The sequence below is a fragment of the Malania oleifera genome, chromosome 3 (assembly GCF_029873635.1).
Source record: "Malania oleifera isolate guangnan ecotype guangnan chromosome 3, ASM2987363v1, whole genome shotgun sequence".
NCBI lineage: Eukaryota > Viridiplantae > Streptophyta > Magnoliopsida > Santalales > Ximeniaceae > Malania > Malania oleifera.
Genome location: NC_080419.1, coordinates 63083515 through 63103368, shown reverse-complemented (window position 1 = coordinate 63103368; position 19854 = coordinate 63083515).

Genomic DNA, 19854 nt, shown 5'->3' with positions numbered 1-19854 from the left:
ATTTTTTGAACTTCGCATATAACTTTCTCTCTCTCAATGTCTGCAATACCAGCCTCAAATGATACTTGTGCTCCTAAAAAATCCTCGAGTAGACCAGTATATTATCAATAAATATAACTACGAACTGGTCTAAGTATTGATGGAACACTCCGTTCATTAAATCCATAAATACTGCTGGTGCATTAGTCAACCCAAACGACATTGCCAGGAATTCATAATGCCCATATCTGGTTCGAAATGCGGTTTTTGAAATATCTTCTATTCTCACTTTTACCTAATGATAACCCGACCCCAGGTCAATTTTAGAATAAACCTGGGTCCCCTGGAGCTGATCAAACAAATTTTCGATCCTGGGAAGAGGATAGTTATTCTTAATTGTCAATTTATTTATTTCCCTGTAATCTATACACATCCTCATGGTCCCATCTTTCTTTTTCACAAATAAGACTGGTGCTCCCCAGGGCGACACGCTGGGCCTGATGAATCCCTTGTCCAGTAATTCTTACAATTGATCCTTCAGTTCTTTTAACTCAGCTGGGGCCATTCGATACAGAGCTTTAGATACTGGCATTGACCCCTGTAGAAGATCCACAGTAAACTCAACTTCACAATTTGGTGGCAAACCAGGTAATTCTTCTAGGAATACATTTGAAAATTCTCTAACTACAGGAACATCAACTTGTTTCAGTTCTTTTTTCGGCGATTCTTTAATGTAAGCAACAAATCCCTAGTAGCCTTCTTGGATCAATTTTCTCACCTGAGCAGTTGACACAAGCTGTGGCGAAGAACGTACCCGCGAACTAAGAAATCTATATTCAGGCTCACCTAGAGGTCTGAAAATCACTTCTTTTGAATAACAGTCAATACTAGCATGATTATCCGCTAACCAGTTCATACCCAGAATTATATCAAATCTTTGCATATCTAATATCACCAAATCAGCTGGCAATATCTTTCCCTGAATAGTTACTGGAAATCTTCTGAGTACCCTTCTACATCTCACCACTGACCTAGTCAACGTAGCTACAGCTAACCCAATATCCAATAATTGTGCCTCACACCCCATTAATTTAGCATATACCGAAGAAAAAAAAGAGTGGGTGGCACCTGTATCAAATAAAACAATAGTTATAAATGAGAAAGCAGTAAGGGTACCTATAACTACATCTTCAGCTACATCAGCGTCACCCGGTGTCAACACGTACACTCTCACCGGTGCCGTATTCCTCTGCTGTCCTCCACGGGGCGCCTGATAACCACCTTAGTATGGTCTGGGAGCTGGTGCCTGAGCTGTCAATCCCTGACATAACCACGATCTGTGCCTGAGTCTCCCACATCTGTAGCAGATATCCTTACCCATCCGACATTCACCTGGATGTCTGCAGCCACATCTAGGACAGGTAGGAGTAGTCCGTCCACCCTGAAAACCACCATGGCCCGACATCCGTCCTTGACCACCTCCATATCGATCCCCTCTCCATGACCCTAGGCTGGAGCTTGCCTATAAATCTTCAGGCACCAACCTCTTCCTCTGACCCTGAGCTGTAATACCTCTTTGCATACCACTCTCAATGGTAGCAGCTCTATCCACCACCTTAGCAAACGTCTGAGCTCGGAAGTGAATAACTTGCTCAAACAAATTATGTCTTAGGCCTTCTTCGAACTTTCTGGCTTTCTTTTCTTCATTTGGTGCTAAATGTGGGGCAAAACGTGATAACTCAATAAATCTGGTAGGATACTAGGATACTGTCATCTATCCCTTAGTCAAATGCAGGAACTCGGTTGCCTTTGCGCTCCGAACTATAGCAGAGAAATATTGCTCGAAGAATAACTCCTTGAACTGAATCCAAGATATTGACACTGGATCTGGCCCCTGCTCCTCAATCAATCGCGCTGACCTCCACCAGCACTTTGCCTCCTCTGTCAACTTAGATGATGCAAATGCCACTTTTTGCTCATCTGTACATGCAAGCACTGCTAAAATCTCCTCGACATCCTGAACCCAATTCTCAGCCACAATCGAGTCAGGTCCTCCAGCAAAAGAAGGAGGCCTCATCCACGTAAATTGCTCGACCGTGCAGCCACGCTCTCCTCCACTCTTGGCCATCTCAGCCATCGCCTGCTAAGTGACACTGTGTAACAAGATGTCTGTATCCCCACCTCCCATACTAGAGGGTCCTGGTTTGTCACCTCTAGCATCCGTACCACTGCTATCCGGATCCATCGTGAAAATACAAAAAATGCTATTTTAAAATCCTATACAAATCTACTTTACTCCATCCAACTAGAATCTCAAATTCATTGTCAACTATTTTCCTTGTTCTTGCCCCAAAATCAAGTCCTGCGACCTAAACACACGACTCGTCGATAATTTACTTTGATTTTCCTGAAATCGTCACCCCAGGAAAAACACATAAACTACCACGATAATCCTATATCCAGACCACAAAACAAATCCTCAAATCCTTTTCCTATTTTCTGGTATTGTATCCGCTGCATTCTAGAGTCTACAAAACCTAGCAACCTAGGCTCTAATACAAAACTATGACGACTTGCTATTTATTCAACATTTTTTTCCTTCTTTCTAAATATAATAAATGTCATCTGTATGAATACTAATAATAACATCTCGGGCCCAAAGAGCACTGAGAAAACTCTGTCTGTCATACATAACTAAGCAGCGGTACATAAAACTGGGAATTGCTATATACAATACAATACCAGAAAACTATAGAAATCTGAAATAGATTTACAATACAAAATACCCAGTGACATCACTATAATATGAAAACTATCCCAAAATACTGTTATCTTAAAAATACCTACCCTTCCCACAAGGGCAGCTCAAATCAACCTTTACCCGCGAGCCTGATCTGCTCGCCAAGCTGGATCTCCTGAAAAATGATAAGTCATTAGGATGAGATAATACTGAGTAAGTGAAAATATGCTATTACTAGTGTGTGGCGGCTGAGTTAAATATTTAAAATATTGAAATGATACTGTAATATGAGAAAACTGATAAACTGTACAATATATATATATTTGTCATGTAATCTTTAAAATATAATTGCGTATCTGAGTTTGCTATCTGAAGGTACTACTAATATAATAGTATAAACTGCTACTGTGTGATATATCTGTACATAGGAACTTCTGCTATACCCTAGGATCTGTATATCATGATATATCCCCTCATTATAGGGTTGTGCGGCCCGTAGGCTGGACTTACTCTGGTTAGCCTACTAGGCAAGTCAATCTATATCTGTACATCCACCAATCTGTAATGATCTATGAAGATCCTAGCCCACTGTAATCTCTCTAGGTTGCATTAAACCTCTGTCATCGTCTAATCGGCTACCTCAACCAAGTGTGCTGGGGAGACTGCAATCTCTCCTAGCACGGTTAGACGGAATCCACATGCTATCTAAGTCACGTGGTTGCACATGTTTGAAACTAGCAACAATACCGTGCTCTGCTGTATATTTATCTGTCTGTAATTTCCACAGGGTTTTGTAACTGTGTAATACTGTATACATATATATAAATATATACTCATCTTGCTACTTTTAACATGATTTCAAAAACAACCATAACACTATATTTCTAAGCTATATTATCTGAGATATCTGACTAAGATATATATATATATATATTATCTATCTGTATCATCTGTGCTTTCTGTTTGAACTGTCTGCAATATCTGTATAAAATATCTATATATAATATCTGTATACCCTGTATATAATATCTGTATGCTCTGTATATAATATTTGTATGCTCTGTATATAATATCTGTGTGCTCTGTATATAATATTTGTATATTTTGTATATCTGCTGTAGCATCTTGATGCTATCACTGTATAATTTGTCTGAGTGTTTTGGTCTAGAAATCATGTTTTTCTCTGAAAATATTGTAAGTCTCATTCATTTCTAATATTCTAAAATATCTGAATATTTGTATATCTGTAACGCTGTAAAATCGTTATATATGGTACTGTAATGAACTCATGCCACACGTTTGAATAAACGTAGTCTCATGCTCAATTTCTGTAATTCTGCCATAAAAATAATATTCATAATTCTTTGAAAAATAATCTAATATACGTGCTTGCAAATACACTTTCATAATCTTCTGTATACATATTAAAAATTGCTAGCATAGCATATTTCCCTTACCTTAATTCTGAAAAGCCCCTACTAAATTCTGGCCCTATATCCACAGGGTTCCTATCTCAACATCCTAAAAATAATATTCCCCAGAAAAAAAATATTAGTATTTTCTTACCTATAACATTTCTTATAACTACAAGGAAGGCATAATCTGAATGAAACACCTTACCCTGGATTTGGGATGAATTTCAAATCAATTTTCCCCACGATCTACTTCGGCAGATTTGCAGAGAACTTCGCCAAGAGCAGCGTGGTGGCCTTAGATCTTCAATCTGGCAAGAAATGGGGCGAGGATCGAAGAGAGAAGGGAAGGGGGTCATAGAAGAGAGAGAAAAGGATTCTGCGCTAAAGATTTTGGTTGAAAATCCGAGTTTCAGCTATTTATAGGGCGGGATTCATCGACGAGACACGTCACCTCGTCGACGATTCTTGTAGAAAGTTCGTCGATGAACCTGCACCCTCGTCAATGAGTTTCAATCTGCTTTAAACCCTCTCTCGGTGTCTTCTTGTCGACGAGATGGGTCTTTGTCAATGAGATCCTAAAGAGCCCTCGTCGACAAAACCCCTGTGTTCGTCGACGAGTCCTGTAGAAATTTCTTAGGTTATTACAACAGGAACTATGCACAAAGAAGATTCCACTAGTGAAAGTTTTGTGGCATAATCATGTCGTTGAGGAGGCTTCCTAAGAACTAGGGGATCAGATGCGCCAGAGATATTCACACTTATTCAGTGGAGCTTAGAGTAGTCAAGTGAATGAAATAATATTGTATATTTTTATCTGTATAGTGTAATGTAGGATAGATAGAGTTTTTAGTTTTTAAATATGAATGACTTTGGGAGAATTTTGGAATAGTTGTAATCTCCTGAAACCCTCATTGTAACCACGGTATTCCTCCGCCATAAGTGAGGGTAATTAATAAAATTAGGGTGTTTCTCTCTAAGGATGGGAAGTAGATGAATAGCAACTTTCGAGGACGAAATTTTTATAAGGAAGGGAAAATGTAATAACCCCAAAAAGGGCTATATAAGATTAGTGGAGTGATTCCAAAAAAAAAATTAAAAATTAAAAATTAAAAAAAATTAAATGAAAAAATTAATTAATTAATTAATTTATAAAAAATAATAAATTTTTTTTTATTTTTATTAATAAAATATATTATTATTAATATTAATTATTATTATTATTATTATTATTATTATTATTATTATTATTATTATATAACCACCTGAAGCTTCTTTGAAGCTTCAGGTTCTTTCATCTTGCACAGTTCCAGTAGCCCCCCCCACTGTGCTTTCTCTCTCTCTCTCTCTTCATTCTCTCTCCCTCTCTCCTCAGTTACGTGGTGGATTTTCGTCCAATTGAAAATCAGAAGATACTGCTAGACTTCATTCTCCGCTGCCGTCATTTCTACCAGAGCGAAACGGTACTAGGAGCGGCGTAGGCATATCTCCTGGGGTAAGCTAATTTTTCCTTTTTGTTTAATTTCTTACAAATTATAAAGCCTGATTGATGAATAGACACCACCACAAGAATCTAGGGATGATTCTTTACAAGTCTAGCGGGACAGAATTCTCATGGGGTCGTCGTGGGCAAAACCCCAAATTTGGGGTACAGGGGTTATTAAGGGGCTTATTTTTAATTAATTAATATTAATTTAGAAATACTAAAATATTGAGCATCTGGGATTGAAGTAGGATTTTTGAAATTTAGGGTCCGGGTGAGCTTCGCGGGTGTAATTTCAAGACCCGCATGCATAATTCAGGAAATTAAGTGGGGTTGTTAAATGTTAGTTTAAATGTTAATTTGAGGTATATGGACCTTAGGGAAGGTTAGATAGGTATTATTTTGGGAAAATAGGTTAATTAATCTGGGGAAAATGCAAATTGCAAGATTTGAGTTCCGGAAGCCAAGAGCATAAGATTTGGGTGTTAACGAGACTCTCAGTAAGTCAGATAAAGGGAATAAATTATAGCAGCATTTTTAGAATTACTGTTTAAATTAATGTGTGAAAATGAGCATATGATATTTTACCTGAAAGTTATTATGATATAAATATTAGATAAATAGTGCGACATTTGAGTAATATTAAATTGTGATGTTTTGGAGTGTGAAATTAATATATTATGAATATTAGATGAAAACTGTGTGACACTTGACATGTGTTGAAAAATGTGAAATATAACGATGAGTATTTTCTGAGAAAATATTGAAATGAGAATGATTGATGTGATTAGTGGAAAATAATGAAATGTGGTATTTATATGTGAGTAGAAATTATTTGCATGAAAAATGAGATTGTACAAATTACTAATATGGGTATTTTGGGAAATGTGAAAATACGTGAAATATGATTTGTACTATTATGAGATGATGGAATATGCACATAAAATGATGAGAATATTTATATTGAACTGAATTGAGATATACTAAAATATGATTAATGAAATGTCAATACCGCATAATGATTGCGGGTATGTGGTAGTGAACCCTGATGGATGGTTATGATATTGAACATGGTACCGTTGCTAGTGGTGTTAGTGCAACCACACGGACTCTTGGAGCGTGTGGCGTAACAGTCAACTGAACCATTTTGTAGGGTTGTTGGGCCCCCTGAGTTCGGATCAGGGCTATAGGCCGGCTAGTCGTACTATAGACGCGATATGATATTTTGATCTAACTGTGTCGGCCAACCGCAGTTAGATCCATCCTTCATGCCGCACAACCTTGACCATGGCAGGAAACATGGCGTGGATAGAAAGATCCTCAGGGTGGCCATGAGTTACAGGCGCGATGTTGGTATTTGATATCAAGGATACTCATGAGACGGAAAGTAAAATAGAAACGGAAAGTGAAAGAATGATAAAATTGGCTAAAATGAGAAATGAAAGAAAGAATGAAAATTGAGAAATAGAGAATGTTAAATATGGGAAATGAACCATGTGAGTTAATGACATAAATAATTGAGGCGAAGTGAAACTCTCCGCCTGAGGGCTTACTGAGTAAGGTGAGTGCCCTGATAGGTATCAAATGTGGCCATACTCGGCTGTATAACATGTTAGGGTAGAGGGAAGCTACCTATATGGATGGGTAATCTTCCCTATTCTCAGGAACTTCGCTGGTAAAAATGTGTTGGAATGATTGATTTTGAGAAATGACTTTAAAGCTTATAAAAGCTTGTGTTGTATATCTATATGACTATGTGATGCGAACCTCAATCGACACACATTGAGACCCAACAACCAATATTGGAATGCTTGCCCAAGAAAGCTAAAATTCAGATTTTTGGATAGATATGAATGGTGGACCTCGACCCTTTGTTTACGAAAAACAAGAATTTTGGTATATACGACCTCAACCCGTTGTTTAGTGCGAAACACGAACCTTGGTATAAGGAAGACGCCACAAACGGTGGTGGAAAGCCGTTTGATAAGTCGTTGGTGAACGCCATGGGAAATCCCGATAAGTTTGAAAAGTTCTTTAAAAGAACCAAGAAGAAACAAAGCCGCAAAGCCTCATATTTTTATTCCCTTCTCTTCAATCTTACAATGGTGAGATATATATAGCTAGTATGGGAGACAAGGACATTAAACACTTAACAATTCCCACACAAACATGGGAGACAAGAACATTAAATACTTAGCAATTCCCATACAAACATGGGAGACAAGGACATTAAATATACCAACTTACAAGACACATTAATGACTCTCACAACTTACTAAAACCCTATGCAAGCTAAGTTGCCTTGCAATACACCATTAAGTCAAATCCCATATTTGAATTAGCACACAGTTATTAATAAGGAGATTAAATCCATTAAGCAAGATTAGCTCCATCACAAACTTGAATTAAGTTTAGTAAGTCTTCATCTTTCTTTGGGCCATGCTTGGAGTGCCCCATTTTTGAATAAGCCCAAAATATCTTGAATCAGTCTGTGAAGTATTTCTTTGATATTATTGGATCTTGCTTTGATGATAGGCCCAACTGAAACATGTAATGGATCCTTCCATGGTGCTTATTGATTCTCATCACTATGAGAATATATTTGTTAGTGTATTTTCTCAGGTGAAATGTTATTTTGAAAAGTAAAGCATGTTATAACTGAACTCATATGGCCACACACTGTAAATAATTTATTCCTTCTTACTGAGATATGTCTCACCCAAATTATCTAATTTTTTTAAGGAACATGGATAAATCGGGTGATAGAGCTTCGTGATCATAGGGAGTTGGGACCTTGACACACACAGGGTGAGTTTTTGGTGGACTAGGGAGGTGTGATTCCCTAGGGTTGTATTATTTTTGGGTATGAGATAGTATTGTGTATATGTGTATGTTGATACTATGAGTATTGTATTTTGGATGATATAAATATACTGTCTTCCGCTGTTAGGTTATATAAATAAAATAACTTTTTACCTAGTACCTAGTGCAGGTCTGGTCGTATGAATGATAGTAGGATTGTTGACGTGGCCGATTTATGGATGTTGTCGATGATGTGTAAATTATTTATTATTGTTTATAAAAAATTTTACGAAAATCGGGGCGTCACATTTCGAGTTCAGACGACTGAAGTCTGAGTTCAGTCGACTGAAGTCCGAGTTCAGTCTTCTGAGGTGCTTCTATCAGGTTCTGTGTTTCATCATTAATTCTTCAGATGACTGAACTCAATCTTTGGTCTTCTCAAGAAATTCTTTAGACGACTGAGCTTAACTTCAGTCTTCTGAAGTTGCAACTTCAGATGACTGAACGTTGAGTTCGGTCTTCTAAAGTGACCAATTCCTGGATTTTCTTTTTAGTTCAAAAAATCTACTTTGCTTGCTTTCTTTGCTCTTTTATAAAAATATTTTTTGGGATTTTAAAAATATTTCTAAGTCCATAAACATCCTCTAATGATGTTTATAAGATGCATGAGTCTTATGGTTAGTCTAGGGTATATGGTTAGTCTAAGTACCCATTCCCATGACGTTCTTGAACTTGTCGCTTGCATCTTCATTCTTCTACTCTTTCAGTTCTATGGATTGTTCCAAGTTGAGTATGCTTTAATCTTCATGGCTTCCATGACTTGCTATCCTTCTATGCATACTAAATATTGTTCCTGTTCACAATCTCAATGCACAGATCAAATACCAAGTGATTTTTCATTTTCGAAACCGGATTGGACTCATTGAGTCAACAATCTCCCCCTTTTTGATGATGACAAATACACGAGCAAAAGTATAAAATAGGTTACGCCTAATAAGTCCCCCTCAAATAATGCATCAAATATTCAACAAATGAAATATGCTCATGTCAAATAAGATATGCTCATGCTCATACACAATTAGTTTTGCCAAATCATTTTTGCCCATTTTGACTTGCTATATTCTAATTTTTCTCCTATAGCCTGATTCTTCTCCCCCTTTACACTTCTCCTATAGCCTGATTCTTCTCACTCTTAACACAATTAGTTTTGCCAACAATTTTTGCTCCTGATTTTTTCCCCCTTTTGACATCAACAAAAAGGTGTATAATAATACATGAGTGGACACAACCTTGTGCTCTTCTCCCCTATTGAGTCTTAACGTTTTGAACTTATTTATCATCAGATTTGAAAAAAATTTACTTTTCCCCCTTGCTAATGCATAAAGTTGTGTTGTTGAATGTAAATTGCATTGTGAACATATATAGTGTGACAAATTTCAAAGATTATATGAGGATTAACATGTGTAAGTCAATAAACTCTTATTATGATGTGACTGTAATACCAAAAGTTAACAAATGTGATACCAAATGAGAACAAATGAGCTGAATTTGAAATTTTTAACCAATTGTGAATATTAAGTGACATTGCTCCCCTTGAATTATGTCATCTAATATAATTCTAGGCAACTATATTTATTTTAGCTCAGAAAAGCTCTCCCTTGTTTTATTTATTTAAGCTCATACACATTGTAGATTATGCAATTAAAAAATATATCTCTAATCTTTTGGATCTTCAAAACACATTGTGCTCTAGATTTTTGCTTTAAGTACATTTTGAAAAGAATTATAACCAGAAGGACTAACCATACAAATCCTAATTATATCAATGCATTTCAAAACATGATCATATGGTTAACTCAAGGAATTTGTGGCAAAACAATATATTATTCATTTAGAGTATTCAATAGGATCGTCATAATAGAGTGTATGCCATAGAAAGTTCAAAGCACATCTAAGCAAAAGAAACATTGGTAAGCATAATAAGATAGTAAATAATTTCGAGATGCTCCCCATGTGAATTTGAATACTTGCATAGATGAAATGAAATGCTTATACTTATCAAAGATTAATTTCACTACTAGTTCAAAGCTATATAAGCAATCATTATAAAATATTTTAGACCAACTATAGCGATACTACGATGCGCATGAGTTCTTTATGCTTTTTCTTTAGGAATGGAGCTTAGCTCCCCTACATATTTTCAAGCATGCAACAAGTTTAGTTCAGTATAGTTTAAAAAAAAGTATATGGTTAACATGTTGTATCAAATATGTACAAAAGAATTTTCACATACCATTCATGATTTGATGCCAGATGAAAATACAATATATGATACTAAATGTGATTATGCTTATGCTTCAGAGCCATAGTATTTTCAAGTTAATTTGCTTCCCTTCAGTTATGCACTTATTATATTCTTATGTCTTTTCCTTGTAATCATTCTTCACAAATTTAGTTGAGTGTTCTAAGATTTTGAATGATTTATACTTGACTTTACCTGCTTTAGATTAGAGGACCAAAAAGTCATAAACAATTTTACTTCAGGGTCACAAGCCTATATTGCTTCTTTTCTTATGGATCTCAACACATAGGTTTCCTAGTCATTTGCATTATCATATAGATTGAAACCTATCGCATATAACTTAGTCATTTGACATATTTAAAATCTTCTAATAGATTTGACTTGAAGTTAGATAGCTTGTGAAGTGAGATTTTGCAAATACTCTTAACAATTTAATTATCATTAAATTCGGAAGAATAGTCATTGTGAGTGGACAATATTCAAAATATTTCGTGGAAGCGAATATATCCAACTACATAGGCCAAAGAGCAATTTTGGAGAATATTAATTTTTGAATACTACTCTTTAGGTATTTCTGATTATCCAATTATTGGACTGTACCTTATAAGTATGTCTTCAATTTTAAGTAAGGGTACGAGCCTATAATAGATGAATTTTTACCGTATATGATCATGGTATGGTAAAGATTTCTTGTGTAGGATATTGCTCAATCACAAATCAAAATTAGGGATTTTTACATTTTAAGTACAAAGGGAATATTTATTAAAAATGTCTTTGTACACAATTTGATCCTATAGAGAATTCCACTTATTTGATTATAATGGGATATCTTTTAATAAGCACTTGAAAGATATAGAATTTATGATTTATCAGTGCTTGTAGATAGAATGATGACTGATTTAACCATTTGAGGCTCCAAGTATGAGTTTAGGATTAGATGATTTTTAATATATGATTTATTCCTAAGGCTCAGTCTTATGCAATGGACATAATCTTCTTAACTCAGGATTTTAATATTTAAGCATGTGTTAAGCAATAAGAATTATTCGTTAAACAACAATCCTTTAATTCATTTGGAAGTGGATTTATTCTTCAATGATATGATTTATATTACTCATTGCAAGGATATTAGGTTTCTGATATTTTAATAGTTAATCTCTCAACCTTCATTTTGGATACATCAAGATTTGCATGCTATTCAATATTTTAACATTTTACCCAATCATTACGATATAAAAAGCATTAGGTAGTTAGATTGGATATATTGCTTAAAGGAATCATATTAACTTAACTTTCTTGTAGGATTCTTAGTATAATAATAGTGTAGTAAATACACATACTAAGATTTTACATTTTAAGCATATACTATTCCCCAAGTCTATTAGTCATCACGACCCCCTTTTGTTTACGTGGCTGACTTCACTAAATTCTCAATTCTAAAGTCTAAAGAGAAGTTTTTGGGGTTTGTTTGGTACTCATTTTTCTTTGACTCGCCAAACCTGTTTGAGCTACACACCTTTCCTTTTAAATGGACAATCAAATTTAATGTGTCCTTTATTTTTACATAATACGTAGGTGGTGTGAGCATACGGACCAGAGGAGGTACTAGCATAGAATTTTGACGCTTTAACAAAATACCCCATGTATAGGTTTTATTCTTCTCCTATTTTCAATTCTATTGTAACCTATACGTTCTTTGTCTAAGGTCATTTTTTGAGAACCTAAGAGCTTGTTAAAATTTTCTTTTCCCTTAGTAAATGAGTGGATGATCTTAGCTTGATCCTCTATCTTTCTTTCTAGGTCTTGAATTTTTAAATTCTTTAAGCCTTTTCAAACAACTTGTAATTTTACCAATTCGTCGATCATTTTGTTTACTTTACATTCAGGTTCAGAAATTTTAAGATCTTTTGCATTATCACTCGAAATCTTGGATCTTAACTCTTTCAGCTTGTTTACCATCATATCATTCTTATTTTCTAATTTCATGATTTTCAAATCCTTTTCTTTTTCAACACTAATTTTTGATTCTAAATCTTTCAGTGATGCCTCATTCTTGGTTACTAATCTCTTAATTTCTAATTCCTTTTCAGTCTTTTTTTTTTTCCCAAGAAGTATGAGACTCTCAAAACTCTTCTAGCTGTTTTGCTAAGTCTTTATTTTCACTTTCCAACATTATTTTATTTTTGGACATCTTTGTTAGAATTTTTAAGCCTTAGCACATCCCTTTTGTAATTCCTCATAAGATAGCATGTTATCATTATCAAATTCATCATAATATTCACTACCAGAATTATCACAAGATGTATCACAATCATTGCATGAATCATTTTGAGAATTTGAATGAGAAGTAGAATGAGTAGAGTGTACCTCTTCATCAACTAATGCAACTAGGCCACAATTTTCTACTACCTGATCATTTGAGCGTTCATCTTTCCAAGTAGTGGACTTCTTTCCTTTGGTCTCCCCAAATCTCCTATTGAGTTCTTCCCATATCTCCTTAGCACTTTGACATGACTTGATTTCATGAAAAACATTAGTATCTAAACCAAGCAATAGAATGTTCATAGTACCGAAATTTATTTGCATTAATTTCATGTCATTCTCATTTAGCTTATTTTCAGATTTAGGGATTTCAACATTATCAATAATTTTCATAGGAACTAAGTTTCCTTGAACAATTACTCTCCAAGTCCTCCAATCCATTGATTTTCTAAAAATAGTCATTCTTATTTTCCACTAGGTGAAATTTTCACCATAAAACATAGGAGGTCTTGCAGAGATTTGTCCCACACCAAATGGGGATACACCAAAATAAGCCATCATAATCTGTTTATAAAAACGTTTAAGTCTATGTGACGAGGCTCTGATACCAAATATTGATTTAGGTGTAATCCCAAGAGGGGGGGTGAATAGGGTATTTTTAAATTCTTTCAGATTAATTACCACTTAATCCCGATTTCTAAGTTTAACAAATTAAATGCAGGAGTTTGAGGCTGATTTAAATTTATTTTATCAATGAATTCTTTTACCCAATTAAGTGCATGTGGAGTTATTCAATACACATGCAAGCTAAATATTGAAATGCGATGCAGAAAATAAAAAAATAAGGAAAGAGAGAAGGGAAACGCGATTTTACGAGGTTAAGCCAACCCGGCCTACATCCTCGCCTTGAGCAACCTACTCAAGAATTCCAATATATACCTGCTCCTTAAATTAGGACGAAGCTTCCCTTACATCCGCTGCTTCCAAGAGGTACAACTTCCTTCTCACCCGGTTCACAACCCGAACCGTGATTACAATATAATATTAATTCTGCAAAACAACTCAAGATATGTTTCTAACAAAGCTAGTGAGTACAATCGAAATTCCTAGCACATATCCATATGATGAAACTTGAAGCTCAATATGTATGTAACGATACAATCATTAATGAATGAATATGCTACACCAAATTTCTCTTTTATCAAATCTTCCAAAATATTTGTACGAGTAATAGCTTTGAAGACAAGATGCATAAATATCAAATATGATTTTGTTAAAAAAGTTTGTCTTGAATATTATAAAGATCTAACTCAATAAGCTTTCTCCCCATTTTTCAACCACAATGTGATCTTTGTAATATGCAAATTAATATATATGATGTGATTACCAAAGATCAAAACCTAATATAATATTTTTTCAGAAAATATCCCTCAATAATACATATAGTTATGAACTTCTAAGCATATTTAATCAAATGATTTTGAAGTATTAAAAATATCAAGTCTTTAACTAATACACACTTGAATCAGAACTATTTAACCAATAACGAAAACCTTTCTCAAGTAATGATCTTGTTAAAACAATCTCTATATGTATATGAACACTCAAGATCAATCTCTCTAATAATATTCAATAATAGATGATGAGATGAGAAACCCTTGAAAATAATAAATCGATTTACCAAACCTCAATACCAAGTTGAAATCAAGATGTGTAACTGAAATCCCTTTGTTTTTCTTAGTTGATTTGCCCAAGCTTGAAGACTATATGCTAGAGTGCAGGAAATCGTATACAATATGCTCAAGTCTCTTAATTCTATGCCAAAAGTTTGGTGCACTAGGGTTTAGATGTTGAATGTATAGGTACCTTACCCTTAGAATCAATCGTAACCGTTGGATAAAAAAAAAATAGTTTGCATGTTCTCTCATTAGAAATTAAAATTTTAAACTTTCCTGTAGGTTCAAACGACTAGGGGTTAAGGCCTAGACGAATTAAGTTCCTTAGAGCTTTGAAAAATTAACTTGGACATAGGGTCAGACGATTGAGATTAGGGTTCAGTTTTCTAAAGTGTTTGGTTTAGATGACTGAAGTCTGAGTTCAGTCTTCTGAGGTGCTTATGCCAGAATCTGTGTTTCACCATTAATTCTTCAGATAGATGAACTTAATCTTCAGTCTTTTGAAGAAATTATTCAGACGACTGAGCTTAACTTCGGTCTTCTGAAGTTGCAACTTCAGATGACTGAACGTTGAGTTTGGTCTTCTGAAGTGACAAATTCCTAGATTTTTATTTTTAGTTCAAAAAAATATGCTTTGCTCTCTTTCTTGGCTCTTTTATAAAAATATTTTTTGGGATTTTAAAAATATTTTTAAGTCCATAAATATTCTCTAATGATGTTCATGAGATGCATGAGTCCTAAGGTCAGTCTAGGGTATATATTGGGCCTCAAATTAAATCATATGAAATATGTGTATACATAAGTTCTAATTACCCATTCCCATGACGTTCTTGAACTTGTCGTTTGCATCTTCATTCTTCTACTCTTTCAGTTCCATGGATTGTGCCAAGTTGAGTATGTTTTAATCTTCATGGTTTCCATGACTTGGTATCCTTCCGTGCATACTAAATATTGTTCATGTTCACAATCCCAATGTACAGATCAAATACCAAGTGATTTGTCATTATCAAAACCGGATTGAACTCATAGAGTCAACAGATTGTATATCTGTATATTCTGTAACTATAGTTATGTATTCTGTATGTCATGGTTCTATGCTCTGTAAAAACTATATTTTTGTATATCATGGTTCTACAAAATTCTGTATAATCATGGTTTTGTATACTTTTGTATAATCATGGTAATAAAAACACTATATAGTTACTCTGTAAAATACTGTACAATCTTGTTTTGAAGTATACTACGTAATCATAATTCTATAAAATACTGTATAAGCATAATTCTGTAAAATAATGTATATCATATAAACTGTGTTTCTATATAATTTTGTATCGCCATAGCTCTGTGTATAAAATTGTATAAGCTATGTTTCATAACTCTGTAGGCTATATAATCATGCTTTTGTAAAACTGTATAACAAATTCTATAATATTCTAGTATTTCTCATGCCACACAATTTAATAAAACTCTATAAATATGTTCTGTGAAACTGTATAGTTTTCATGCTCTGATCAAATACTATTATACTAGTAAAATGTCTAATAACGCTGGCATAACATGTATTCCCCTTACCCGACTTTCTATTTCTAGATGCCATCTAACAATCTTACGCATGCGGCGTTCATAATTTTCAACACCCTGAAATAACACTCATATAATCCCTAGTCAAATAACTGAATTTACCATAATAATTATTACATTCATATTTTCCCCAAATCACCTATCCAACATTTCTAAACTATAATTTACCTGACCTCCTGAAAATATACCCGCTAGGGTCCTCAACACATATCTGCAGGGTCCCAAAAAGACCTTAATCCTAAAAACATAATACCTTAGTTTTACTCCACAAAACACTAGTATATTCCCATACAACACATAATTTAAACTCAGATAAGCCCAGTAATATTGAAAATACCCAAATAATCAACTTACCCTGATTTTGGGATGGTGCCCAAGTTGGCCTAACCAACAATCTACTCAAGCAGACTTGAAGAGAATTTTCCCAATAATAACGTGGCAGCTTCTGTTCGTTGAATCGGTGAAGAACGAAGCTGGAATTGTAGAGAGAAGGAGGAGGAGATGAATTCTAGAGAGAGAGAGAAAGAGAAAGAGAGGAATTGCTCCATGAAAAAATTTGTTGAAATCCGAGTTAAGCATATTTATAAAATGTGGATTCGTCGACGAGATATGTCACCTCATCGATGAGTCTATGAAGGGAGTTCGTCAACGAGCCCATGAAGGGAGTTCGTTGACGAACTCGAATCCCTCATCGACGAACTTCAAGCTCTGCTATACCCCTTTCGGTAAGTTTTCGTCGCCGAGACATGTGTCCACATCAACGAGCCCAAGAAGGATGCTCATTGACAAGCACCCTGCGTTCGTCGACGAGACCCTATGAGTCCCTTTTTTGAAAATTTTCTTTTTCTCTATTTTATTTTATTATTTAATTACTATAATTCTTCGAGTCTCTACATTCTCCCCTCCTTATAAAATTTTGTCCTCGAAATTTTCCATCTGTATTGAACACGGTCTATTGAGGAAAATGGGCTACTTATTTTATTAATTAGCCTTACTTATGGCGGAGGAGTACCGTGATTACATAAGCAGTTCTGGGAGATTATAATTATACCCATAAAAGAAAAGTTACTCCCAAAACCAAAATACTAGCTATCCTATAACCTAAAATACAACTATACATTTATCATTATGTACTAAATAAAATAAAACTGTCATTGTTTGATCAATGCTAACTATTACTGTATCCCACTAAATAGGTGTGGGTATTTCTGTCTAATTTCCTCCTCAAACTCCCATGAAGCTTCCTCTATGACATGATTCCTCCACAACACTTTTACTAACTAAATTTTCTTGGTGCGCAATTCATGTTCCTTCCTGTCTAGGATCTGTACTGGTGCTTCCTCATATGCCAGTGAATCTCTGAGCTCTATCTCCACATAACTTATCATGTGGGAAGGGTTTGGAATGTATTTCCTCAACATGGAAATATGAAATACGTCATGAATTCTAGATAGAACTGGTGGTAGAGCTGGCCTGTAGGCAACTGACCCCACTCTCTCAAGTATCTTAAATGGGCCAATGTACCTAGGGCTTAGCTTACCCTTCTTCCCAAATCTCATAACTCCTCTCAGTGGAGCTACTTTTAAAAATACCCGATCTCCCACGTAAAACTCTAACTCTCAATGGCGAGTATCTACGTAACTTTTCTGCCGACTCTTAGCTATACTGATTCTATCTTTAATAAGCCGAATTTTATCGTATGCCTGCTGCACGAACTCTGGTCCCAATACTTGCCTTTCTCCCACCTTATCCCAGTATAATGGAGAATGACACCTCCAATAGTATAAAGCCTCATACAGTGCCATCCCAATGCTAGCCTGATAGTTGTTATTGTACGTAAACTCAAGCAACGACAAATACTAGGTCCAACTGCCCCCCGAAATCTAGCACGCATGCTCACAACATATCCTCAAGTATCTGGATCATCCTCTCTGTCTTCCCATCTGTTTGAGGATGAAAAGTTGTGCTGAATGCTAACTGTGACCCCACAGCCTCCTGAAATCTCCTCCAAAATCGTGAAGTAAATCAGGGGTCTCAATCTGAGAGTATGGATACTGGCACACCATGAGAGTGCACTATCTCCTGAATGTATAACTCTACTAGTTTTTCCATAAAATAGTTGAATTTGATAGGGATAAAGTGAGCGGTCTTCATCAGCTGATCAATGACCATCATATAGCGCTTTGTCCCTACCGCGTTGATGGTAGCCTTGTCACGAAGTCCATGAAAACATGATCCCATTTCCACTTAGGAATATAGAGTGGCTGCGTCTACCCTATCGGTCTTTGGTGCTCAGCCTTTATTTGTTGACATGTCATGCACTGTTTCACGAATTCAACAATCTCCCTCTTCATGCCATTCCACCAGAAGGATTCCTATAGATCTAGATACATTTTTGTGTTACCTTGATGCATAATGTAAAGGGATATATGAGCCTCCTCTAAGATCGTCCTCCTGATCTAGGTGTCTACAGAATGCATAGTCTGGCATGGAACCTCAAAAATCCATCATCTGAAATATTGAACTCTTCCCCATGTTAGTCTTGTACTTTATCCATCAGCTCTGCTAATTCTGGATCACTTCTCTAGACGGCTTTAATTCTTTCTTGCAAAGTAGGTTGAACCACCAGGTTGGCAATGAATGTCTGGTGATCACCCTCTATCAGCTCCATGCCTAACCTCTCCAAATCCATCTGAATAGGGTGCTGAATCTCCACTACTGACAATACTGTTCCCACTGACTTTCGGCTCAGTGCATTAGCTACCACATTTGCTTTCCTTAGGTGATAGCTGATAGTGTAGTCATAATCTTTAATGAGTTCCAACCATCTTCTTTGCCTCATATTCAGTTCTTTCCGAGTAAAGAAATATTTCAAACTTTTGTGGTCCGTGAAGATTTCACATTTTCCTCCACAAAGATAGTGTCTCAAAATCTTGAGAGCATACACCACTTTAGCCAGCCTTAAATCATGAACAGGATAGTTCTTCTCATATTATTTAAGTTGCCTAGATGCATAAGCAATAACTCTCACGTGCTGCATCAACACGCACCTAAGCCCTTTTTGAGACGCATCACTGTAAATGAAAAATCTATCCTCTCCTAATGGAATAGCCAACACCGAGGCAGTAACCAACCGTTGTTTCAACTCCTAAAAGCTCTGCTCACATTCATCAGACCATTCAAACCTCACATTCTTTCTCGTGAGTCGTGTTATGGGACCTGATAGTTTAGAAAACCCATCTACAAAACACTGGTAATACCCTGCTAGCCTTAGAAAACTCCATATTTTTTGAACATTTCTCGGTCTCGCCCAATCTACTACTGCCTCTATCTTACTTGGATCAACTACTATGTCATTCCCAGATATCACATGCCCTAGAAAAACAACCTACCTCACCCAAAATTCACATTTCTTGAATTTCGCGTACAACTTTCTTTCCCTCAAAACCTGTAACACCAGCCTCATATGACGTTTATGCTCCTCAAAACTTTTCGAATAAACCAATATATCATCTATAAAAACCACAATGAATGGTCTAGATACCGATGGAACACCCAATTCATCAGGTCCATAAATGCTACTGGTGCATTCGTCAGACCAAACGGTGTAATGAGAA